This window comes from Sinohyriopsis cumingii, chromosome 1, assembly GCF_028554795.1.
Source record: "Sinohyriopsis cumingii isolate HCF-2022 chromosome 1, ASM2855479v2, whole genome shotgun sequence".
Lineage (NCBI taxonomy): Eukaryota > Metazoa > Mollusca > Bivalvia > Unionida > Unionidae > Sinohyriopsis > Sinohyriopsis cumingii.
The window spans coordinates 89,950,212-89,977,016 of NC_142961.1; the positions used below are offsets into that span (position 1 = coordinate 89,950,212).

Here is a 26,805-nt window from a genome sequence, read left to right on the forward strand (position 1 = left end):
CATTATTGAATTTTATATTTATTTGGTTTTACAGCCTCTCAGCATATTCCAGGTTATATGGAACAGTCTCCCAGAGAGAGAATAAGGAAGAATCTGTTGCTTCTCTATACTTAATAAAAATTGCAGATAAAAAAATTGAGTTAATAACATTACATTTTTATACAGACCAGAAGGAGTAAAAACTTATTATGATACACTATTAACTTAAAAGAAAAAGCCTATGGCAGTTTAAATTTTGTCTAGTACTAATGTGGTATATCCTATAATTTGCCTAAGAATTAAAGAAAAAGACAATACCCTTTGTTTTTGATGCAAGCAATATGAGTTGTGCATTATGAGGGATAATACAAGATCTAAAAGTTGTTCTAGTAAACAATAAAATCTGAGGTGGAACCAAATATCAGGCCAGGGTTTTTATGTGAGTCCACGTACTGGGAAGATAGCTCACCGCAATCCTTCATGCTAGTTATGTAGTGTTTATTCCAAGTTAATTTTATAATATCAAAATATAACAACTGCCAAACAAACTGACATTATGACTGGGTAGTGTAGCTTGCTTCCATTGTAAAGGCTATATATTGGCACTAATTTTGGTCAAACGTTTCCAATCAATTTTTATGACAATTGCAGTTATAACCAATATCTGCATATATCAATGAGGTGATCTGATGTCTGCTGAGATTTTTACCATCTCAGAGACAGAAACAAAAGACTGCAAGTGAAAGTACAAGAGTAGTGTATTGCATCTTTGTCTCTTTTCAGAGCCAATAACTCCACTATCTTCAATATGTGTGCTCTTTTCATGTATTGTATTTCTTCCACATGTGCACCCCTGCCTAGCCTTATGTTGTTTGATTCTACTGTCTGTAAAAGTAAATACCTTACGATAATATTCAGTAACATTAATAATAATAATGTATGTATTCAGATAGTGTCAGTATACAATGTGTTGAGAATTAGATAACATAAATTGCCCACAAGCACCATTTTCATAGTGAAATATTTTCAAAATCGTGAATACTATAACCTTTCCTAAAAGTTTATTGGATCCTTTGCTTAAATAAAGAGAGACTTCTTGCTTCATTGGAAGTACTGTATAAACCAAGGAGTGTTATCATGTGTAATCACTTATAAGATGAGTTAAATTTCAACAACAAAGATCCTTATGTGAAGGTGGGGTCTGTGCAGTTTCCAGTTAGACTGATCTTATAAGTGAGTATATAGGGTATGTTAATAATTTAGCATTGTTTTTAACAGCAATTTTGTAAACAAGGTGCTAAGTTTACTGGTGCTATTTGTCACCCATATTTTAAAGTAACTTTACATATTGAAAAATAAACCCCACTTGAAAACATGAAAAGATGATGAGAACTGAACTAAATGTAGTGAATGCTAATCATGCGAAACCGCTGAAAAGGGGCCCAAATAATCATGGCACAGGAATTGTCCACTATTCACCATCTGCAGGACCTAAATAAAGTGTGGCACTTGTGAACTTAAACAAATTCTGCTACATGTCAATATAAATCTTAATAAAAATACTAAATAAAGTAATCCTATCCCCAAGTCAGATCAGAAAAGAGCCAACTACCTCTAAGGCACGCCAAAGTAAAGCCATCCTATCCCCAAGTCAGATCAGAAAAGAGCCAACTACCTCTAAGGCACACCAAAGTAAAGCCATCCTATCTCCAAGTCAGATCAGAAAAGAGCCACTACCTCTAAGGCACACCAAAGTAAAGCCATCCTATCTCCAAGTCAGATCAGAAAAGAGCCAACTACCTCTAAGGCACACCAAAGTAAAGCCATCCTATCACAAAGTCAGATCAGAGCAAAGTGATCCCATCTCTAAGGCCCACCAGAGTAAAGCCATCCAATCTCTAATGCCCACCAAAGTAAAGCCATCCTATTGCCAAGTCAGACAGAGCAAAGCCATCATATCTCTAAGGTCCACCAGCATAAAGCCATCATATATCTCCAAGTCATATCATAGAAAAGCCATCATATCTGTAAGGTACACCAGGGTAAATTCTTCCTATCTCTAAGGAATACCAGAATAAAACCATCCTATCTCCAGGATGCAGCAAAGCAATATTCAAAGTAAACGGTGATTAAAGATAAATTTGAAGAGGATTACATGGCAGGACAAACAAGTGAAAGAAGAGGACTATCAAGCTAAAAAGCAGGACCATAAATTGAAAGAACAGCAATATCATACATAAAAGCAGGACAATGCAGCAAAATTTAAATCACTCGGCTTTAAATTTCAGAGCCAATGACAATTTAGAGATGTTCAAGGCAACAAGCTTTTTCTGCTGTTGGTATCATATGTTAGAAATTAAAATAACTACATCTCAGCTGAAAAAGGAAAAGGATCGTTTGGTCAGATATTGGTGTCCAACACTGATGAATTCAGGTGCATGTCTTAAATGGCATTGTTCTTGGCCTATATGAATGGGAAGTGATTCACCAAAGCTATTGTTGAATCTCTGCAGGATGACTCCATATCTATTGAATCTTTGGTTGCTTATGGAAGTACATGTAATAGAGCAAACATAAGCAAAACAATCTTCAAAAAAGTGTCCAGGCTGTTGAAAGATCATAAATCTGAAGTGAACAGTTTTACCAATGTAGATACATAAATATTCACACCATGCACAATGCCTTTAACAATGGTATACATGAATATGGATACGAAACAAAAGAGCTTGCTATAGACTTGTACGAAGCAGATGGGAGAGACTATTCCAAGGGTATACAACTTGATCTTGACCTTTTAGAGGAAATTTTTATTAAACACAAAATTCGTTGGCTGAGCCTTTGACCAGCACTAGTGTTAAATTTAGCAATGGATTGATCTCCAAGAGTACGTGATAAGACTGGGATCCAAGAGTACATGATAAGACTGGGATCCAAGAGTACGTGATAAGACTGGGATCCAAGAGTACATGATAAGACTGAAAAGAATTTAAAAATAATGCCAAGGTATATAAAGGACAAGATGATAATAGAAATTGGGAGATGACCTGATATGCCAGTCAAACTGCTATTTCTGCTGCCAGTTATACCATTGTAAGAGATTATAGAATTTCTTTAGTGTGTGTCAGACAGATGCTGCACCTTCTGTACAAAAGAAATGACAAAGACGTATACCATTTTGGGCTAGTTTGTCAATGCCAACATTATAAATGCCACTGCATTATAAGATCTGAAAGTCCTTGAGGCTTTCGTAAAAACAACTAACTGATGAAGTCTTTTTTCCTGGAGAAGCAATGAACTTCTGAAATAGACAGCAGATTCATAGTGCATAGAGACTCTAGGAATCCGTTAATTCTACAATACAGTAGCAAAGTACATCAAAAGACATTCATCTGAAAACAAGTTGATTGAAAAACTAGTTCATTTATCTCCAGTGAGAAGATTTTAGATGGGTTCTATACCAGATGTTGATCTTTTTGTTAGAGAGAATGTTGTTACTAACATTATTGATGAAACGAAGGTATAGCTGAGAGGCTCAACCACACACAAAAAATATCATGGGAATAGGATAGAGGTTGCGTTAACTATACCTTTAGTTTGTTAGTTAAGAGAGCTTTGGTTTTACCTCATGGCAATGTTGATTGTGGAAAGGGGTCTGTCAGTGCATACCAATGTGATTACAAAGCAATGTAAAAGAAAACCAAAGCAAGAATAGACTTGAAAAGAATCGCATAGAAAAAAAGAAGAGGAGAAAATCAGAAGAAAAAATAATATCTCGGAGAACAGAAGGATTGTCGAGGAACGAATCAGAAAGCAAAATTTTTAAGCTCGGGGGAATTGCTGAAAGAAGGGAACGGTAAGCTAAGAGAAGTAATTGAAAAAATGAAATTAGGGTGCACGTGTAGTACACATAACGGTTGGAAAAGTTAGGGCCATCCATTTAGTACGTACGCATTGAGGAGGGCAACCCAAATGCATACGCTTGCGTATGGGTAGGGTGGGGTGGTGGTGGTCTACTGATAACGTACGTACGCATAGGAAACGGGGGGGGGGGGTGAAACCTCGATTTGTCTAATACGTAACCTGTACGACTGGGTTCAGTCGGCATTTGAATTTTATCGGACACTAGACAAACTGTTTAAAGTTACGCAGCTTGTTTCTTTGATGCAGCCAGACATTCAACGTCGGTGGACTATGTTTTATAAAACACCTTAATATTATTAATCCTTTATAGATTCTGCGTGGATTAAATATAGGCCGTTCTATATAATTGGGGTGGGGGTGGGGGTGTTTGACTTAATATCAAACATTAAAGAAATGACAAATCATTTTCCCACGCAACCGCTCGACATGGCCCTGATCGCGTCCGTTTAATATTCAAAAACAACGCCCTGAATGGAATACTATCTTCTCATTGGCCAACTGAAAATAAGTTACAAATAAATATATAACTAATGAGAGGACAGTATTCCATTCAGCGCGTCGTTCTTGCATATTAAGCGGGCGCGATCAGGGCCATGTCGAGCGGTAGAGTGGGAAAATGTTTTGGCATTCCTTAAAGATATGAGAGTAAGTCAAACTTTTATAGGGATATATAGTGGAATACCTGAGCTAAATATCGATACCAAATTTGAAATATCAGCTTTATTTTTAAATAGGTCGCGCAAACAAGGAGAAAAGTGTCCTCTCCTGTATTTGTTATATAGTACATGTATTACAGGTCAATTGTAAGCAACGATACGAGCCCCTGTGTTTGTGAGACAGTGGCAGGCATCAACGACTACTACTTACAAAGAAATTCTGACATGAATTTGTAAACGCATAGCGTTGACGTACCTTCCTAGTTTATAATCTTAATGTACCGTCTCTATTCATGTGATGACCTTCTTTATTCATTATATTTTTCGTTATTCATTATCACCTCTTTCCGTAAAAACGGATAATTTTATTTATTATATTTGTACCTAAAAAAGTCTTGGTTGCGGACCAATGGTTTAAGATAAAAACTGCATCCATGTACGAGATAGTAAAAAAATACTGAACAGGAGAAAGTGCGTACGTTTTAGTAGAAGGTGTTCAGGACAAGAATCATCTCTGCATTCAGACGAAAGCAAAATCAATGTTATAAAACATGGCTTTGAATTATATGCTTATGAATTTAAAAAGGCTACACAATGGAATCTGAACCTTCTAATTTCACATTATTGAATTCGGTAGATATAGCATTTATTTTCATAAAGTGGATTATGTCGTCGTCCATAGTAATCCATATAAATCGAAATATTCCACACTATGGTTGCTGTGAAAGTAGACGGATAACTAATTGATTCCTTTACCATGACTAACATCTCTATTGATGACATAGGTTTGAACGTCTTTAGGTTTTTATGCGGAAGTTCATCCTTATCACACTTAACAGGATTCCAAGAAGCTGTGTATGAATTCTGACTCAGAATGTAATGAAGTTCGCAGGTATCCATTTCTCACAGGGAATGATAAGTCATGAGTTCAAACCTGATTGCTTCCTTGAAAATATCTCGAGAAAGTCGATAAACGAGGAGTCTCCGTAGTCTGCTGCAATAAATCAGAACAAGAAGCCAGATCATGAAGAAAACTGGAGATAAACGTTCGTCTTGTTCTGGCCATATTGAGATCATTACTTTTTCATTTGTGGCCTGTGACTGTTTTTGTTGTTGTTGTGAATAACATATTTTCTATAGGTTCCTGTTCCATCATGTTTTGTTCCCTCAAACGTTTCCATCCCCCCCCCCCCCGCTTAGTCCCATTATTCCCTCCTCCCACATCCAATCATTTACCCCTTTGTTGTTGTCCCAGTGGGTATGAATGGACAGAGGAGTCAGTTTTGATTGCTGATACTAGTTTGTCTTTTCACGCCCAGTAAGTGTATGTTTTAATTATTGTGTTGTCTCACCACTTTCCAAGTTTTGACCTTGAAATGTATTCTTGGTTCCGAAGTCAGTGTCATGTATAAATTTATCGCAGTGATGACATGGTTAAGAGGTCCCCTCGGAGTTGGTTGGGATGTCAATAGTTTTTAAATCGAGACTCGGGGGTCCACAACTGTATACTCCCGATGCATGGGTCGGTATTCATACACATCAATTTAAGATAATACTCTCATCATTTTCGATGCGTGTCTGAAGTCCTAACCTCGAGGGTTGTAATAAAATCTTAAAACAGATATGTACATCAACAGACCACAGCCAATCATATCCAAAGATTTAAGTCGCTGCGTTAAACTGTCTACGTGAAGTGCATATGGAGTCGCACGATATTACATCCCCAAGCACGCGCCACATCCAGACAGGCAGAAAAATATTAAAATCGCCATTTTCTTCGAAAGAGCAAGAACTAGGCGCAGTAAGATATGCATGACATTCTATTGGAACGAATAATATCGTTCATTGGAAGATGTATTACATGATGGACCAGAATCATCAAGCCTTGATGAATAATTTTCATCATGTTTGTTTTTGTTTAGTGTTTTGAAGCATAACATCGCAGGTTGGTTATGTACTTCCAGGAATAAAATCATAAAGCAGACACCGGCATACAAACGTCATTTCAAAGCCCCCTCTCAAGAGTGTAAAGGAAGAACAATAATGAAAATGGATGATACTTTATACTTGTAAGTAGGATACAGTAACAGCGATTTCGTGGAGACAAATACGTTCATATTACATGTACAGCATGCAATTTGCAGGTAATACTGACTAATTTGGTCAGATGAAAAGGTAAATATCATGTATATTTAATTTAATTATTTATCTGTTAGTTTTAAATATTTTATTTCGTTAGGCCTACATGTTATTGTAATGTAACATTGTTTGCTGGACTTGACCTTGTCCAGCACTGAGTTCATTTCTGCTTGACCTGACTGACTTTGTTATATTTCATTTCAACTAATAATAGCTTCATTATTCTATATGTGTATAAGCTTATTAACCAAATTATTATTCAGGTAAACATGTTGATTTGGGTCAGGATCTTTGAGTTTCCAAAGTGAATTTTATAGGTTACTGTGTTGTAAGTAAACAAGGCTCATTAGATCATTCTAGAAGGTTATTTACCATTAGGTAATGATTGTAGAAAATACTAATTGGTGACCTGGATCAAGCAGAGAAATATATTATCTTGTGAATGTGAGGATTTTACTAGATGTGCTTTAACATCTAGCACTTTAAGTTGTATTATGCTGTGACCAGCTTGGGCTGAATTTTATTTTCTTCAAATTAATGAATTCAAGTGATAATTTTCTCTGGAAATACGAAAGTGCTCTGATACAATGCTTGGATAAAGACATTCATTGGAATTTTTATACTGAATTCGAACCTGGAATAATATTTCTGTGATTCAACAAGAGACTGTTGACACATTAGTACTTCGTAGGCTATAATAGACACGTCATCGCCTTTAATTTTTGGATCTTTTGGGAATTTGAACCGAGTTTTATTCAGGACTTTTTTATTACTAGGACTTGTGTCTTTAATTCTTAAATTATTTTTGGATTTAATTCGCAATACTATAAGTTCTTTTTTATATATCATTTTTCACTTTGTATTCTAGGGAAATAAATTATTTGTTAAATTTTACAAAGCTTGTTGTTTTCACTATTTTTGTTACTTATTTTTTAAGAGCATAGACTTGTAACATAACAGGAAAAAAATTAATTAGGATGGAGGTTGATGCTTAATTCTTTTTTCCTGTGACTTAATTATTTTTCTCTCCGGTCGAACTCCTTTATGCGTTAATTATCGGGCGAATGAGTTTTGAATGACAGTTCGTTTGAAATAACAGTATGATATAAACCATTTGGTCGCTAAGACAAATGACAATTGTTTCCGAAGTCCATTAAACACAACTGAGCTAACGACAATATTTCAGGCTGTATGATTACACACACACACACACACACATACACTGTGTAACGACATGTCAGCATAACATTGTCTGTGCACGGCGCCACTTAAAAGTTAAGCTTTATAAATGTAAATTTAAAAGATTGTCGGTTCTAAATGAGGTCAGATTGACATACCAGTCTTCAAGTTCGATAGATTAAAAAACCGCACTACATGCTTAGACTTCTTTATTCAGGACGGAAAATACTCCTGGTCCCCTGGTAAACACCCTTGATTCAGTTTTCAACTACTCAATGGCTTCTTTGAATAAAACAATGTGTAATCGATTTTATACTGAGTTTTGAAATCGAATTTACATTACATTGTGTAATCCATCAGTAAATATTTGTATAGAATAATTGAAGCGAATGAAGGTTAAAATTCTTTTAAATCGATAATGCATGCTGAAGCTCAAGTCTTTCAGTATTCGGAGGTATCTGTCTAGTGTCAAAGGCTAATAAGCGATCATGTGGTTTCCAGATACCGCTGCTATTCAGTACCCACACTCAGCAAAAAAGGAATGGCTTCACAGAAGCATAACCTATCGTAACTGGTTTATAGAGAAAGTAATTTTATACTGTAGTACAGAACTCTTAAGACTTCAAAGCTGAAATCAGGAAGGCAACGTCTTGAGTTTTCTGAACTCGTCAAAAATATATATGCTCACAATACAATAAATGCTGTAAATTACATTAATGCAGAAACAGTGCTATGGAGACTACTATTGACACAAGCACCGTGCGTAACTTTTGTGCTAGCAGAAGCGTGTCTTTAAGAAAAAACATTAATTTTTTGCTGGCTTTTAGTTAACAATTTAACCCGACCTCAATGAAGCCACGTCTACTGTGTGTGTGTGTTTTTAATAATAAATATAAAGACGTTTATTGAAAGAACTTCACACCTTTACTATTGATTATTGCAGAATGACTTTTTTAGGTTGGCTATCAACGAATTTTTCAGACTTATAAATCTACAATGAGTTTAATATATATAAGTAGTTGTATGAGGCGGTCGGAAGACGTACGGGAGTTAACATTAACCCATAGGTTTATGTTATGAGTCAGTATGAAGTCAAAATCGGGAATGGCTTTATGGGTACAAAAGTGTTTATGGGGACAAAATTGCATAGGGACAAGGGATAATATGTTTATGGGCACAAACGTGAATGGTGATGTTAACATTGTTAAGGGGAAAAGGGTCAAAAGTTTTTTTGTGGACAAACCGAATAGTAATTTGAAAATACTTAGATACAATCCAACACACACTTTGTACAATCAAACACACACTCCTACTATCAAGCAACTGCTTTTGATTACTATCCAGCACACACACCACTATCCAGCAACTGTGTTTTGATTACTAACCAACAAACCACAACTACTACCTAGCAAATGCTTTTTAATTAATATCAAGCACACATCCAACAATCACTTTTTGATTACTATCCAAAATACTCCCCACCACCACCATGCAAGATAGAATACGTTCAGTGTTTTAAATTGTAGTTTTTGTGAGGAAGAACGTAACTATGCACAAAGTGTACAGAAACACATGCATAAAACACAAGTATCTGGCATATGTGATTATTATCTCTCTCATTTTCTAAAGATCTGTGTTTCCCTGAAAAGGGCCTTGGACTTTGACAAGCAAGGTCGGTTAACACAAGTGACACTTCTTCACTGGTCTTCTTCCTCTCGAGCTTTCTTCTCACGACAATTCCGTAGACCAATAGCTGCTACAGACGCCCTAGCCTCTCCATATGTATTCTTATTTTCCATATAGCTGTGTCTGATACTGGTAACTGTGCACTATGCAATCACAAACATAGCGTATTTCGAGTTAAACAGCATGCCTGAAACGTACCTCTCTCTCTCTCTCTCTCTCTCTCTCTCTCTCTCTCTCTCTCTCTCTCTCTCTCTCTATATATATATATATATATATATATATATATATATATATATATATATATATATATATATATATATATATATATATATATATATATATATACATATATATATATATATATATATATATATATATATATATATATATATATATATATATATATATATATATATATATATATAAAACAGAAGATCAGTAAAATAAAATATCTGTACTTTATTCCTTCTAGCACTTTCGCATCATCCTTATGTATGCTCTTCAGGTGAATATATATATATATATATATATATATATATATATATATATATATATATATATATATATATATTCAACAACATGAATCAGAAGAATATATATATATATATATATATATATATATATATATATATATATATATATATATATATATATATATATATATCAACAACATGAATCAGAAGAATAAAGAAAATGAAAAGAAGAAAAGAGGAAAACTTCGAATTTAGAACTGCAAAAGGAAGGAAGTGAAAACATAACGATGCGTCTGTTGCAAAACAGTTTGAAGGAGTTAAAGAACAAACGAGATATTATCAAACTTCTTTAGTTCAACCTACGTTAGAGAGACATTCAGTTGCCAAGACTTCTAAACCGTCAATCAATCAGCCTGCTACAATCACAGTGGCAGCAGGAGTGATATGAGTAGAAACTGACCGTGTAAAAGGATTAAGGCAGTTAAATTTGATGATGTCAAGTCCACAAGTTTTTGTGACTCATAAAACACCAACGGTCCTTTTCAAAGTCACTTATATCTCTTAGAAAGAAAACATATTACTCAACGATTGCCAAAAAAATAAAACTTAAATCTCTTTCCATGACGTTTTGCGTGTGAGTGTGTTTAAGTATCTTATCCATACGAAAAGGTCTAACAATAGAGATAAATCAGAAATTTCATAATACATCAAAATCGTCAATTTACTTATTTCTTTCTTTCGCTGTCTGCATCTTTCTTATCTTGCCTTTTTGAATTTCTTGACGGGTATGTTTCAGCTTATTGTCCTCCTCCGTACTGTCTTCTTTGTGTGTGTGTGGGGGGGGGGGGACTCTGAAGACCAAGATCTTTTTCCCGACAATGATGATATATATCTTTACCTTTGTCTCTCTTTTCTTGTCTTTCCTTTTCCTTGACGTTGTGAACATGCTAGAGTGCAATGACCGTATTCCTTGATGATACCGTAAGTATTTTACTTGTTTCTGAGTCTTAATGGAACTATAATTTCGAATTTTGAAAGAATACATGTAAATCTCTGACTAGAGAGGCGATCTGTTTTCATATATTCTTCCATCCTTATTTATCATTTATCATGGACTGAGAGCTGAATAGGTATTCCTAGAATGAGAATCTCTCTCTCTCTCTCTCTCTCATATATATATATATATATATATATATATATATATATATATATATATATATATATATATATAAACAAACGAGTACGAACAGTGCGGAACTAATATCTAACTAGCCTAAGCGCTTTCGACTCATAATGAGTCTTTTCACAGGCAAATACAAAACACAGCCAAGACAAACAAATAAAACACAAAAACCGTTGTCTTTGCAAAACGTTACATGACTATGGCTTGTTGCAGATGCTGGAAGATATTTTATATTGACCTAGAAATCGATGAGCCATAGCGACATATGTTATTTTATGTTAATTTATACACAAGCAAATTATATCCCGGATATTTCATTGTTATAGTTGCAATTATAGGCTATTGGGTGACCAATAAGCACACTTAGAAAATTATTGAAAAGAAAACATGTCGGCCGCAAAAAGATAATTTTGTTTGTGAATTGCTGTCTTTTTCTAGTCTTATTGGTTTAAACCGCCTGGTTTCAATATTCTAAGAAGGCGTGTCCAGTAAGATTCCTGGTTTCGGGACTCCATCCATTTGGGGTTGTGAGCAATTGCTATAAGTCTTATACCACTAAAAGTATGGCATGGGGAGCAGGAGTTTCTGCGATCGGGCTTCTGTACAGCTTCTTTGTCATCCTATCATATCTATGAAGGTTGATCCTTTTGTGTAGCTTTTCAGTTTATCCGACATACTGGATGCTACAGATCTTACATGTCATCAGATAAATTACATTCTCTGTTTTGCACGTTTTGTTTGGACCATGTATGTTCAGTTTTTCTCTAGTCACTGTGCTGTAAAATGTCCTGGTTTCTATCATATGTTGGCAGGTTTTGCACCTTTTATCTCCAAAGAGGCCAGATTGACTAGTGTGGTGTTGGTTAGTGATTGCCATTAGCTTCGCCCTGACCAGGATGTCCTTGAGGTTTTTGGGTATCCGGTAGGCTACTACAGGTTTGTTCGGGAGTATTAACTTTAGTGCGTCACACGATTCCACGATGGGCCAGTTTTTCCCAATGATTTTACCTACTTTGGGGTTGTCAAGAAGGTAGGTCAGGATAAATGGTATCCTATCAGCCTTTTCCTTCTCTCTATATTTTAGTAGGTTATTGCGGTTTGTTTGTTTCGCCCTTTGGGTTGCCTCTACAATCAGGTCTTTGTCATAGCCTCAGTAAGTCGAATGTTTAGATAACTCTTCAGACCTCTTTTGGAATGTTTCATCGTCGGAGCAAGTTTCCTAAGTGCCTGGCTATATGGTATGTTCCTAATGCATTGTTTTGGACGGCAGTTAGTTGGGAGGAGATAATGGTGTTTGTCGGTTGGTTTAGAGTATATGTCAATAGGGAGTTTAATTTCCACCAGTCTGTGATGTGTGCGTGTGTGTGTTTGTGTGTGTGTCTTGTATATATATATATATATATATATATATATATATATATATATATATATATATATATATATATATATATCTATGTGTGTGTGTGTGTGTGTGTGTGTGTGTGTGTGTGTGAGAGAGAGAGAGAGAGAGAGAGGGTCTGTAAAACTGAAAGTTAATTATAATAAAGAAACGAACACATTATTCTAGTGAGAAACCAGAACAAGAGGCCAAGATACATGAACAACGTTCGGTGTCATCTCAGTAATTTCGAAGGTGACACGAGTGAACCTAAATAACACCCATTACCTCTGCAACAAGACCAAGAGAATCAAGAGTCACCAAGAAAGAAAGTTATTCGGTAGCTTCAGAAGACTAATTTTACACTGAATACTTGCAAAGATCTACCTCTAGAAAACTCAGAACCACTGCTTACATGTGCTCATATTGTTCGTCATATTGTTCGTCGGACACGTCATATCCCCCAAACATAGCACGCAAACATAGACATAAACTTAAGAGCACCATCGTATTGTAAGTAACTTATTGAGGAGCAGCAACAAAACAAAAATAGTCAACTCCAACATCAATACACTTTTAGCCAGAATACTACAGCCATGCACATGCGTCTGGTTTATGAGAAGTTCCAAAATTGTATCGTATTGAATAAGCCAAACAAAAAAAGTGTACGTTTAAAAGATGTGCGACATTGGTTATAGGGACAATCGATGTACACGTTTCACCAACCTATACGACAAAAAACTCTAGAAGTTAAAGTAAGGTTGCAGGCATCGACATCTCAAATATTTTTAACACCTTTTTTATTCAAATTGCAGAAAAATTTAAAGAACCCAGAACTTCATCTGATCATATGAAACTCAAAACATTTTGGGCTAAAAAAAACTACCAAACAATATAAAGTTTGAAATTCCTGAAATGAGTCCAGAATTTGTGTTGAAATATGTTAACAAAATGGTTGATTGTAGAGCTACAGGACCTGATATGATTGGACAAAGGCTACTAAAGGTAGCTGTACCTGAAATTGTAGAGAGTATAGCTTTCATTTGCTATGAAAGTACTAGGTCTAATAAATTTCCACAAACATGGAAAACTGCCAAGGTTATACCACTGCATAAAGCTGGAACAAAAGATGCTGTAAATGAACTACTGATCCATCTCTATCCTTCCTTGTCTCTCCAAATTACTAGAAAAACATGTACATGATTCTTTTCTCAACTATTTAAACATATGATCTTATTCATGATAATCAGTCTGGCTTTTGTCAGGATCACTCCTCTGAAACTGTACTTGTATCTTTGATTGATAAATGGCTGAAAGCATTAGATGAAGGAGAAATGGTAGGCACTATTATGGTTGATTTTTGTAAAGCTTCTGATCTTGTATACCATGCAATTTTGCTTGAAAGCCTAATATATATCAATGCAGTGAAAACTCCATAAACTGGGTTACTTCTTACTTAACCGATAGAGTGCAAACAGTATATTGAAATGGTCAACTTTCTGAAAGTAAAAATATTATATGTGGATTACCACAGGGCTCTATCCTTGCACCTCTGATATTCATTTTATTTATTAACGATTTACCTCTTAAGATTGGAACTTCAGTTTCTTCCACTGACCTCTATGCAGATGATAGTACACTGTCTGAGATGGGTAAAACCAAAATGGTACGTGAAAATAACTTACAAGATGCTCTCAAAAGACTTCAAGTATGGTGCAAAGAGAACAGTATGATCATAAATACAGAAAAAACGAAAGCCTTACTAGTTACAACACAGCAAAAACGAACAAGGCTAGACGGCGACAAACTCCAGGTTTTATTTGACAATGTGATCCTCAATATGACCTCTCAAGATAAAATTCTTGGTGTATTCGTAGATAACAATCTTACTTGATCTATTCACATTAAACATGTTTCAAAAAAGGTTAATTCTTATCTTTGGCTACTGATGAAAATCAAAACATACATTCCTCTTCAGTATAGGGTCTTCTTTAATAAAATTTATATTCAGCCATATATGGACTACTGTAATGTAATTTGGGGTAATACCTCTAGTTCAAACATAACAACACTTTTAAGACTCCAAAAGAGGGCTTGCCATTTAATTCTAGATCAATGTATAGACAATTTCAGGATGCAATGAATAATATAAAAGTTTTAACAATACATGAAAGAATATTTCTTAGAAAGGCCAAAATAATGTATAAAGTACCCAGAAAAGCCATCCCTGTCTATCTAAGCAACATCTTTCACCAAAGAGATGCTGATGGTACTCCAAATTTAAGGTCCATAAGAAGTAAAAATTACATTATACCAAGGCCAAAGATGGAATTGTTTTAAAAAAAGTTTTCAATATACTGGTCCATTGGTATGGAACAACATTTTTAGTGAAATAAGGCAGGCTCCTGGCATTTCTTCTTTTCGTAATCAATGTCTTAAATGGATGAAATCTTTAGAAAATTGAACAGTTCTAGTGCAAAAAATACCGCCTGCTTTCTGTAATTTTGCATCATTTTCATAGTTGAATTTTTCAATGCAGGATGATATTTTATGTTATATATGTGTTTATGTTTTCACAGATGCCTGTGCATATGTTCCAAGCTTGATAACTTGAATTTTAAAATTACTTAATTATTTAGTGTCAAGCCAGATGCTTCACATTATGTTGTATATACTGTATATATTGTACATAACATATAGAAGGCCTCAAGCTAGATTAGTTCTGTAACTAATTGAGTTACCTTCTCTAAACAAAGTCTTTATTATTATTGTTATTATTATTATTATTATTATTATTATTATTATTATCGAGCTTCAATGGCAAGCAGATTGAGCCGATGTCTTTCATTTGGCAACGTGCAATAGTGGTTATAAATATTTATTTTGCATCATCGACGTGTTTTCAAACTCTGTTTAGGTAGTTCCTTTGACTTCTGAAACAAGTTCAGAATTAGTGCAAGTTTCAACACTAGTCCTTTAACATTGCAAATACCAAATTCTGAACCAAGCAGCTTTCCCGAAAGAATTGAAAAAGACGTTCTCTTTTTCAACCATGAAAATTTTGAGACAAAACCCATGGTTATGGAAATTTTTCAAAAATGTGGAAATATTTAACAGATGAACACATTTTCAATTACAACAACGTGTTACCATGTCAAGTCAAGGCTTACAATCAATTGTATCGTCGTAGCATAAATGTGTACAAGAAGATGTGACCCCGGAAAACGACGTGATGGTGTTTGGTCGATTCACTGGAACCACCAACCACCAGAACGAAAAAAAGAAGTGTTAGCGAATGGATATTAGATTCGTTTTTACAAAACCAAACGCTAATTGTTTCGTGTCACTGAAAAAGTGAGTTGATGTGATCTTCCTATTTATAAAAACGTGAATAGATATGTGTTAAAAGGAATATTATGCCTCAGTTACATCGAGTGACCAAACAGAAGCCGACGTGTTCTACATTGGAAACTTCTCGATGGAAGAACACAAAAAGGATGTCAATGTCGACTTCAGAAAGTAAAATAGCGTTGGAACGGATATCCATTTATCTAGTTTTGATTCTTGGATTTCCGCTTCACATATTGTTGAATATCAAAAGAAATGACCATCCTGCCGTTAAACACAACAGCTACCTCTCCTTCTCAGAGTTCTTCTGTTCGAGAACTACAAAAGCAGCCTTCGTGGTTTGGTGTAGGGATCGTGCTCATACAAGTCAGATCGTATTTCTTGCCACATATTGTGGTGCATTGTGACATTGGAGCAACGATTACAAAAAAGAGACAAACAATCGTGGGTAATTTTACTCAGCAGTTGTATTGGTCATCTTCTTCCCAGTCCTTCTTTGAAGTATACAACTGGCAGAAGCAACAACTGTAGCCTTCCGACCCACTCCAGTCATCACTACAACTCTTCCTGTCATAACCACGACAGCAGCAACCTTCTCTTCGAACATCTGGAAAATAATTCTCCTTTCACAACAAGTGACTTCTCGGAAACCAGAACCATGGAGCTAAGAATAACCAATTTTGGTCAACCTTACCGAGTGACAGTTCTATAGATGCGTTTCACAACAATACCCTATACTTGTTATGCGTCTAAGCTCTTAAAATAACTAACAGAAAAGAGTAAAAGACAACATGCTTTGTAAAATAACAAATAACTGATTTTTCTATAATACAAAGTGAACATGAGAAAAAAGAACTTACGGTATTGCGAATTAAATCCCAAAATAATCCAAGAATTAGATTATACACAAGTCCTAGTAATTTAAATTCCTGAATAAAACTCAGTACAAGTCCAGAAGAGATAAAAAAAACTTAAGGCGATGACGTGTCTGTTATAGCTTATGGAGTGCGGATGTGTCAACAGTCTTTTGTTGAATCACAGTAGTATAATTTCAGGTTTGAATATACTATAAATTCCAGTGAATGTCTTTATCCAAGAATATAATCAGAGCACTTTTGTATTTCCAGAGAAATTAATTACTTCAATAATTTGGGAAAAAAATAAAATTCAGCCCAAACTGGTCACAACATAATAAACTTGAAGGTGCTAGATGTTAAAGCACGAATGATCAAATCCTCACAATCACAAGATTATATAGTTCTCTACTTGACCTCAGATCACCATTAACATTTTCTATAGCAAAAACACATTACCTAACAGAAAATAACTTTCTATAATGATCTAATGAGCCTTGTTTATTTACAATACACTAACCTGTAAACTTCACTTAGAAAACTCCAAAACCCTGACCCAAATAAACATATTTATTCCTTCTTGTTTACCTGAATAAAAATCCTGATATTAAGTTCATACACATAGAGAATAATGAAGCTTTCTTATTAGTTGTTTACATAAAATGAAATAATAAAAAAAATGAAAAATGTCAATCAGGTCAAGCAGAAATAAACTCAGTTTTGGACAAGGTCAAGTCCATCATACAATGTTACATTACAATAGCATGTAATGAAATAAAAAAATTAAAACTAACAAACAAATAATTAAATTAAATGTACATAATACACTGTTCACAACAAAGTCATCTTATGAAGCTCATTTGAAAATAACTTTGGTAGAAATCACTTATCCTACACCCTTTATATCAATGAAGGTTAAAACACTTTCATCATCAATATCCTGTACGAATATGGTCAAGAACAGTTGGTTAAAAATGATCGTCCCTATGGCGAATCCATAATCTCATCACCAGCCAATCCTCAAACGACTACTTATATCATGAGAATTCATGTACTCTATTAATTTAATGCAGGCATCCGGTGGAAACATTTGCATCTGTTTTCAACAATCAATTGACAAAACCATGGAGAAAGTTAGCAGAAGTATACTGATCGAGTACTCTAAAATTGTTCATCATGTTAAAATTCATTTTCTCTTACGGCATAATAATGTCCATTACTTTTTGTCCCGGTTCGTTGTGAATTCTTCGTGAGTATACTGTTCTCGTTCATATGAAATACGTTTAAAACAATGATCGATTCTACAAGTAATTTCATTACCCTGCTGAACTGAACGAAGGACTCAATTTACTGTTTGTGTACTCTGATGAGGTAGAGGACAACGTGGTAGGAAGCACAGCCGCTCAGGTTACAAAGAGTCATTTCTTTCAAAGTGGATTCTGCAATCGCTGCTTACGAGGAAGATGGATGTAAGTATCTCTTTCACCGTACATTTGCATTACTACCTTCCTATTAGTAAATCCTATTCTGATAGTGTCAATATTAGTATAAAAGTTGATTGTGGACAAAATATTCTTTTCTTGATAGGGAAAGTCACAGTGAAACTACATTGTTGAAAAACAACCTTCAGCGAATTATACCAGCTGTATCTTGTGTAATTTAACAGAGTCTATTGACAACGAGGGCATGATGTAGGAGATCTTGAAAAATCAGCTTTTCGTATGGTAGCTCCCATCTAATAATCTATTGAATTTGATAATTGCAAGATTTAAAAGATCAGTTTCAAGCAAGGAAAAACATTTCTTCAAAACGTCTTCATCGACAAGCAAAATCCAAAGAAAGCCTAGATGAAAATAAGTCAAGGACACATATATGAATGCTTCCGTATTATGGAAATCCGATACACTGGATGCTTTCAACGACACAGCGTTAACAGTCTGACGATCCCACAATGTTAAATTTAACGAGCGTCGAAAGAAAATCAAAGTAAGACGCTTTTTAAGAAAGAATATATCCATTCTTTGACATTTGACTTGAAGATAAGTATTTGTTAAATGGAGTGGATGTACGCCTGAGACTGGATCGAAATAGTATTTGGTTACATTAACGAGAAGCCAGACTTTGACACGCGCCGTGTGGTAGTCTTGCCTAAAGCAGGAAATATCAAACTCTGAACAGAACGACAGCCAAGTATCCGCTAAAACGAGTTGAAGTGAAAATCTTTACCATTGCCTTTGGACTCCGATCCAAGACCGAAGATCATGTTTTCTAAGGACAGTTATGCAGCCATGAACGGGGCCATTTAAACGTGCACATGATAGAGGTCAGCTGAGATGCCCATATATTATGTAACAGACCTACTGAAACTAAGATTGTCTAAAAAAATAACTTGCTATTACTAACCTTCTTTGAAGCCACAGGACAGATTGGTACCAAGAGCAGTAGCGGCATTTCGTACATTGATTATACAGGATACGCTTTTCGTGGATTCTGGTTCCAGACCAAGGCAGCGACTAGAGAGATTTCCAGTCTAAACATTTAGGAAAGCTCCGAATGGAACTTCAGTTTGAGTAGGAGTAGCCCTGGAAAACAAAGTGAACGTCATCATGTATCAGCATAGACAACGGTTGTCGCCCAAGGACCGACTAGGTGGCCGTCAGTTTAAATTGATTGACCTATTTACACAGGTGGCTTACACATTATTGGTAGCAGGGATCGACCATTTGGATAACTGGGCAAGACTTGATAAATATGTAGACCTCGGCGTTTCATGCACGTTCCGGTCGACGTTTGGAGCCCCCATCTGAGCGTTTTCCCACCTTTCCATTCACGAGTGTGTGGGCCGATTCCCACTCGTCTAGTAATCACATGCCCCTAACAGTGTGTACGCACGGAACCGGGGTGACGTCATAATGGTAGTGCCCAATCACACCTTACGTATTCTATCTACTTCAATGCAAGATGCAGAACTATAACGAGCGTGTGCTGCTTTCATTCCCACTCATTCAGCAAACGAATCAGTCGAATGGGTCTTTTCCTCCCTTCTTCGGCTGGACAAGCAAACTAAATAGCAAGCGGTTCTTGCACAAAAGTGCAGGGGAGTGAGGTTTCTGATTCCCTCGCATCCGGCACTGCTGGAATAAACGTTTAACACATGCCCGAATCGGCGAAAGCTACATTAATCCAAATTAACGAAGTCTTGATTGTTTACACAGGACAAATATGCACTTATTGCAGAGGCCTCCATCACTCCAAATCCGATGACTTCCCCATCATCATTAGAGAACTGGAAATGATACTCCTGATGGAAAAGGATTTTATTCCCTACCAAACAGCGATAAATTAAGTTCAAACCAGAGCAAGAATATAGGTAAAGAAGGAATATATAGAACCTGACACACTCACATGCACACATATACACCCCACAAGACCTTTTGATGCCAAGGACACAGACCGCATGAGATGAGGAACGACAAAAACTACAACTGTTACTAGCAAATCGGAGAACCAAATAAGCCAACACAAGAAATGATTAAACCAACTTCAAGCAACAGACAGAAACAGCCGAGCAAGCAAAGTAATCCAGAACAACCAAGTATTAAAGAAACCAACCACAGTAACATTAACGAAAACATCTCACCAAACAACTAAAGAAATCCCCACCGAGTCATCCACTCTCTCGAATGTGATTAGATACCAAGGACTTCCATGAAGAAGCAATGGGGAAACATTAGAACAACCATACTCAGGCCTAAGATACACGCTCCATATTGTACTCTATGCTCCATATTGTAACATTTGATCGAGAAACACATCAAATAAACATGTAACTTCACCCAAATTACCCTATGCACTATAAAATCTAGTGTAATAGTTAACAAACATAACATGGATTTAGTAAGATGGAAAAGAATTTTTTTTATAATTACATGACAGTGGAACTGCAGGTGCTAATTTCCAATTACCACGAACTGACAATGTAAATGCACAAAGAACAACCAATCAAACCGGACATCATATGCATTCAGGAAACATTACTCACCCGCAATCGAAATATCTGCCGAAAATAACTAGCTACGCAGGATACGTCCACCATAGACAACGAAGTCAAACGGAAGGCGCATTAGCAACATTTTTCGTAGATGCCATTCCAGGGGTAATGGTAGGGAACAGCGACAACATAATCTCGGAAAACAACTTCTAATAGAACACCAAAACATTAATTATAAGTACAGGATTTGAAAACTGAACAATAGCAAATGTCTACGACCCGGGTTTAAGTTCGATCACTACAATAGAAATGTATAATAATATGGCGAGAACTTTATAAGATTACACCATCATCTGTGGGGCTCTCCATGCACACAGTGACCTGTGGGGAGGGGATAGTATGGAAAAACGAGGGAAAATATTGAAAATGGGTTGAACAAGATAACTGTGACTCGCACAAGAATTAATCCTACCAGAGGCACTGTCAATTTAACAATATGTACTCCCAGAATAGCAGAAATTGTTGAATGGGAAGTGGACCACTCCTGCACACTAGAAAGCGATCACTTGGCCATCTAAACGTCCCTCAGCTTAGTAGCACAAATTAATAAAACATGGAAACCACAAAAATGGAGATTCGACAGAGTAGAATGGGTCTCATCCCCCTTGATACGAGAAGGATTAAATAAAGGACAACTCCAAGACAGCAACGCAAATAAGTACAACAAAAATATTGTCGACGTCTTAAACTTAAACGAGCAGTGAAGGAAAGAAGCAAGCTCTAAACATGTTCAAGCAGTCTAATCAGCAAAATGACTGAAAATTTACAAAGAAAATGAATAACCTGCAAACAATACTTCTCAACAAACAAGGTAAATGGAAGGAATTCTTCTCATCTCTTAATCTTAAAACCAATAATAAACAGGTTTTGGCCAAAATTAAAGCAATGATAGGAAAACCTAATTCTACTTCTCAATATATCAGGCGCAAAAACCAATAATGATCAGGCAACTAGACTAGCAGAACACTCTGCTGCAATGAGCAGTAATTCAAACGATAGGCATACTTTCCAAGAACATCGGACGAAGGTAGAAGTCAAACATCCACTCCAGATAGAGTTCTACAAAATAGTGCACTGAATGTAGATTTCCCTTTACATTTTTGGAAAAAGAACTTAGCCTGGGGAGGATAATTTAAGCTACGAAATAAATAAGAACATCTCTGAATCCACTAAGATGATCATCTTATATCTACTGAATACTATATGAAGATCGAGTGAAATTCCATTTTCTTTGAAATAGGCAATACTAATCCCAAACCCGGAAAAGACCGGGGGAATTTGAATTCCAACAGACCAATCTTACTCACCTACAACGTCAGCAAAATAATGGAATCCATGACTAACAACAGACTGAAATATTATCTTGAAAGGAACCATTCACGATCATAATATCAGAGCGACTTTCGTAATAAAAGATAAATTAGATTAGAATCCAATATAAAACTGGCCTTCACTGCAAAGAGGAAATGCGACCGATATCTCATCGCAGGTCTTCTTGGATTTGGAAAAAGCATATGACATGATTTGGACTAAAGGCATTTTTGCAACATCTACGGAATAACAGGCCGCATTCACAAATGGATATCCAATTTCCTAACAGGGCGTAAGATTAGAACAAAAATAAGAAATCAATGCTCAAGTATATTGGAAATAAAAATAGAACCCCACAGGGAAGCTTGCTGAGCCCTACATTGTTCAGCGTACTGATAAACGACATGGAACAATCGATCAACCAATGTAAAATAGACCTATCTCAATTCACGGAAAACAGCGTGATCTCGAAAGTGGAAAACCCTTCCAGCGACTCTGTTATGTAATGAATACAAGCAGAACTAACAAGCATAACTAAATCGGATTGCCAAATGAGCGAACAAATGTGGTTTGAAATATCCCCTCGTACAAGTTTTTTTCTCTCTCACCCAAACAAAGAAACAAAAAGGAATAACCCATTCTAAAGTTAAATAATACAATCATAACATTTTAAAAAAGTTGCTAAATTTCTGGGAATGTTACAACTGTGAGGACTTGGTCATGCGTGCTTTACGTTTTAACAGAATCAAGTTGTATGTTGTGTCCAGTATTTTTTAAAATTTATTTCGGGCTGGAATCTTTTTCTTCAAATTAGTGAATTCAAGTGATTGTTATCTCTGGAATACGAAATAGCTCTGGTAAAATTCTTGGATAAAGATATTCACTAGAATTTATGCTGAATTTAAACCTGGATTTATATTACTGTGATTCAACAAAAGACCGTTGACACATCAACACTCTATGAGCTATAACAGACACGTCATCGCCTTCTGTTTTGGGGTTTCTTCGGGACTTGTACTGAGTTTTATTTGGGACTTTAAATTATTTAGACTTGTGTCTGTAATTCTTGGATTATTTTGGAATTTAATTCGCAATACCGTAAGTTCTTTTTTTCTTCTCATTTTCACTTTGTATTCTCAGGAAATAAATTTTCTGTTACTTTTTTTAAGAGCATAGACAGAGCCAAATTCATGATCGGTCAGCCTTAATCATGCACTGAAAATCACCGACTCTCTAAGCGTGCTGTGCTTTATTGAATCTGGTTATTCGTCTTGCAGAGAAAATCCTTTTAAAGAAGTAAACATGACACTTAAAATTCTGGAACGAAATATCTGTACGGTAGAATTAAAGTGGGTACCATTATACATATATATTCCAGGAAATGAAAGGGCAGGCAAAGAAACAAAATATAAGATCAATGAACCCGAAACCCTCCCCTTAAATACAGCGTCCACGAAACCTAATGCATACTCACAAATTAAAATATAAAAAAGGGCACAGGGAATGGGATAACAGTCAAAATGGCCGAAAGCTGCACAATATACAAAAAGAAGCATGTAGAAACATCTGGGCCACCAAAATATGACTTATCCAACAATAAAAAATTCAACAATACTGATCTCAAACATAATAAATTATCAACAGAGACAATTCCATACCGGTCTAGGCGGGGCGAGGGGGTACTAATCCACGGAGGAAGGCAACGGAGGCTTGCCACTAGGGAACAGCGTGCCTATAGCATACCGGCGTAAATCTGGTAGAGAGGAACATCCCCATACCCCTTTAATTCGACTAGCTGAGTACGTATCTCAACTAAATTACTGATTATGAAGAAAAAAAAAACACATAACAGTACTATCAACTCCAATAAATATATAACTTACATCTAATAAGAACATGACCAATTCCAACATTACCAACCAGCCCTTACACACTAAAACACACTCTTTAATCTAGAACCTACATGTATTGGTATCGAAGAAATGCCAGAATAAAAGCCTTAATCAAACTACTACCCTGTGAACCACTTATGTACTCAAAGGTGGTCATATGCTCAAACCATCAGGTCCAGCCGCACAATGTGGCAAAATATTGAACGAATAACAACACCGAAACCTGGAAGTATTAAACCTGATCTCGACATATTAGAGTTATAAGGTGGTCCCAAGCCCAGACCATCAAACCCCATCGCACAAGGCGTCATTTTTGAATTACCATAAAAGGGAATTACGGCAGGGTCCAATAAAATGACCCCAAACTAATATAAGGTGGTTAAAAGGCCATGCCACAAAAATTTGATGATATAAGGTGGTTAAAAATCGAACCGCTAGGCCCACCCATAATAAGGTGGCAATTATTGAACCAACCTGTGATATCACAGTCCTTGACGATCTTTCTTCTCTCTTCGTCCCTTGCTGCATCCGGTCATCCACTTGAGTGGTATTCGGTGGATGCAGTTTAGTGTCGGTGGGCGTTGAAAAGTTACCCACCGACAAGAAATTAAGTAGTACGCCATACGTACATTAAATAGTCGAATGGCTGAATGAAACTTGAATCCAAGACAGAGACAGACAGTCTTGATCACCACGTGAATTTCAACTCACCAGTTGAAATTAGATTTGGATTAACTGGAAACGTTTTCAAAATTGGAAGTAAGATGGGACTTTTAGTAGTAAACCCATCACTACCAGGGCCGCGAATATGCCAGGACAACTAGAACGATTCCGGGGCCCCTCAGCGGACAGAAACCCAACGCGGTTACAGTTTGTGATTCATAGAAGCCTACTGGGGAATTTTTCATGGGGCCCACAAATCATGTTCCCGGCCCTGACCGTTACATCTGGAGCTCTGTACTTATTTGGCAAAATATGAAAGTAAACAACTTAACCTTCTCCTCGTCATTCCGTAGATATTATTGTGCAACTTTCTGTCACATTAAGCACTAGGGCTGTATAACACACGTAATCAAGGGTTGAATCATTACAAACGCAACAAACTCTCATTTATACGACGGATAACAATAACCACTTGCTCTCAATTATTATATCTTGGAAAACACACACACATACACATACACACAGAATAACCGTTGTACAATACAGTGTCATCTTCACTAACAAACAGTAACCCAATTGTAATATATACTGTCTGTACCACACTCGTAAAACACAATGAAAATTAAACGCCAGTAATACAGGAGAGACACCTAAGTAGCTTGAATGAAATGTTATGGGAAGAAAAGAAAAAAAACGTTTTTGATTCAACATTACCTTCCTTAGTGAAGGAGAACGCAATTTCCTTTTTTAAAATCAACTATTCAATGAGTGACTCCAATCACCATCTGGACGACATCATTCCAATGTCGTCAACCCAGTGCCGGATAGACCATTAAGTACACTAAGCATGTGCATAAAGCACCATCCCAAAAGAGGCACCATACAGATTTCAAATTAATTGTTGATGATAAAACTTACTGAACTATCTATGACCATTTCGATCGGCATGTGCGAGCATTTTGATTTGGCATGATGGCAACTGGTATTTTCACACATTTTTAGCTTTTAATATTTTTTTTTTTGTTTCAGATTTTGTACGGGCGGGGGTGCACCACAATATTTTCAGTGCTTAGGGCCCTAGCAGGCCCTAATCCAGCACGGAGTCTACCCCTAATTAAATACAGGAATGTCAATACGCCAGACCAAAGTTTACAAGATAAAGGAATAAAATTGGGAAAAGGCAACGCATTCGACATATTCGTAACCCTGCCCATGCTATCCCTCTCCCCTGAGCTACATAAAAACATGGAAACAATTGTAAAACCTGCTACGATGACCACATCAATTAGAATTATAAAATCGAGTGAAACTACCACATTACCGAACTCACCTACCCACATATCCCCCAAGGGGAAGTAAAAATGAACTTAACAAAATCCCCATCATATGCCGAAATCGCAGAAAACTGGTGGGGGGGGGGGGGGACAAGCTCAGCATAAAACCTACCCCAGGATATAAAAATCACTCAGATAAAAATCTCCAACATAAGCAGCTAGAAACTCCAGTGCACTAAGGTGCACTGAAGTCAAACAACCATTGTATGTTCCACCAAAACCAAAGAAGTCAATAAATCAGCTAACTCTACCGAACCAACCCATAAGCAATCCGCGGTAAAGGGATCTTCGATCCCAATGAAAATAACCAATAACCCTAGGCCACAAATTATACAAGGTAGCAAATCAGAACACGGCAAAACCATCAATAAAGATACCAACAAAACCGAAAAACAATCAATCAGATTCCATCCCATAAAACACAAAATATAAATTCCATCCCAGAGAACTAACGAATTGCATAACAATCCCCTAAGCAAACATCAATGTAATTAGTGACAGAAACATCGCAAACGAGCCTCGAAAGACTAAGGGGGAATTTCAAAATCTTACACACCAAAAACTGTCATACTGTAATCCGTGTACTTCTACCAAAAATTGGCCCATACAGAAAAACTGATACTCGATACAGCACACTAAACACATCAAACCCAGCTCCCCCCAACCCTCCTCCAGAAGGATCAAGCCCAATAACAACAAAATCGTCAACATAAACACGGCTACAGAATCAATAATTATGGACATTATAAAACAAGAGT

The 26,805-nt window shown here is 36.2% G+C and overlaps 1 long non-coding RNA gene across 3 annotated transcripts in view; it reads right to left on the bottom strand.

Annotated features, from left to right (window-relative positions):
• Nucleotides 1–26,805, bottom strand: part of LOC149807320 (uncharacterized) — a 54,596-nt gene that overhangs the window by 20,494 nt on the left and 7,297 nt on the right. Inside the window, exons 2-3 of one of the 3 annotated variants that reach the window (XR_016422337.1) lie at nucleotides 19,200–19,378; nucleotides 276–864 (exon numbers count right to left, since the gene is read on the bottom strand). This is a non-coding gene — a long non-coding RNA (uncharacterized LOC149807320). Of the gene's footprint in view, nucleotides 1–275; nucleotides 865–15,377; nucleotides 16,550–19,199; nucleotides 19,379–26,805 lie in introns of those variants that run through there. The other 2 variants (XR_016422338.1, XR_016422335.1) reach the window with 2 other exon arrangements.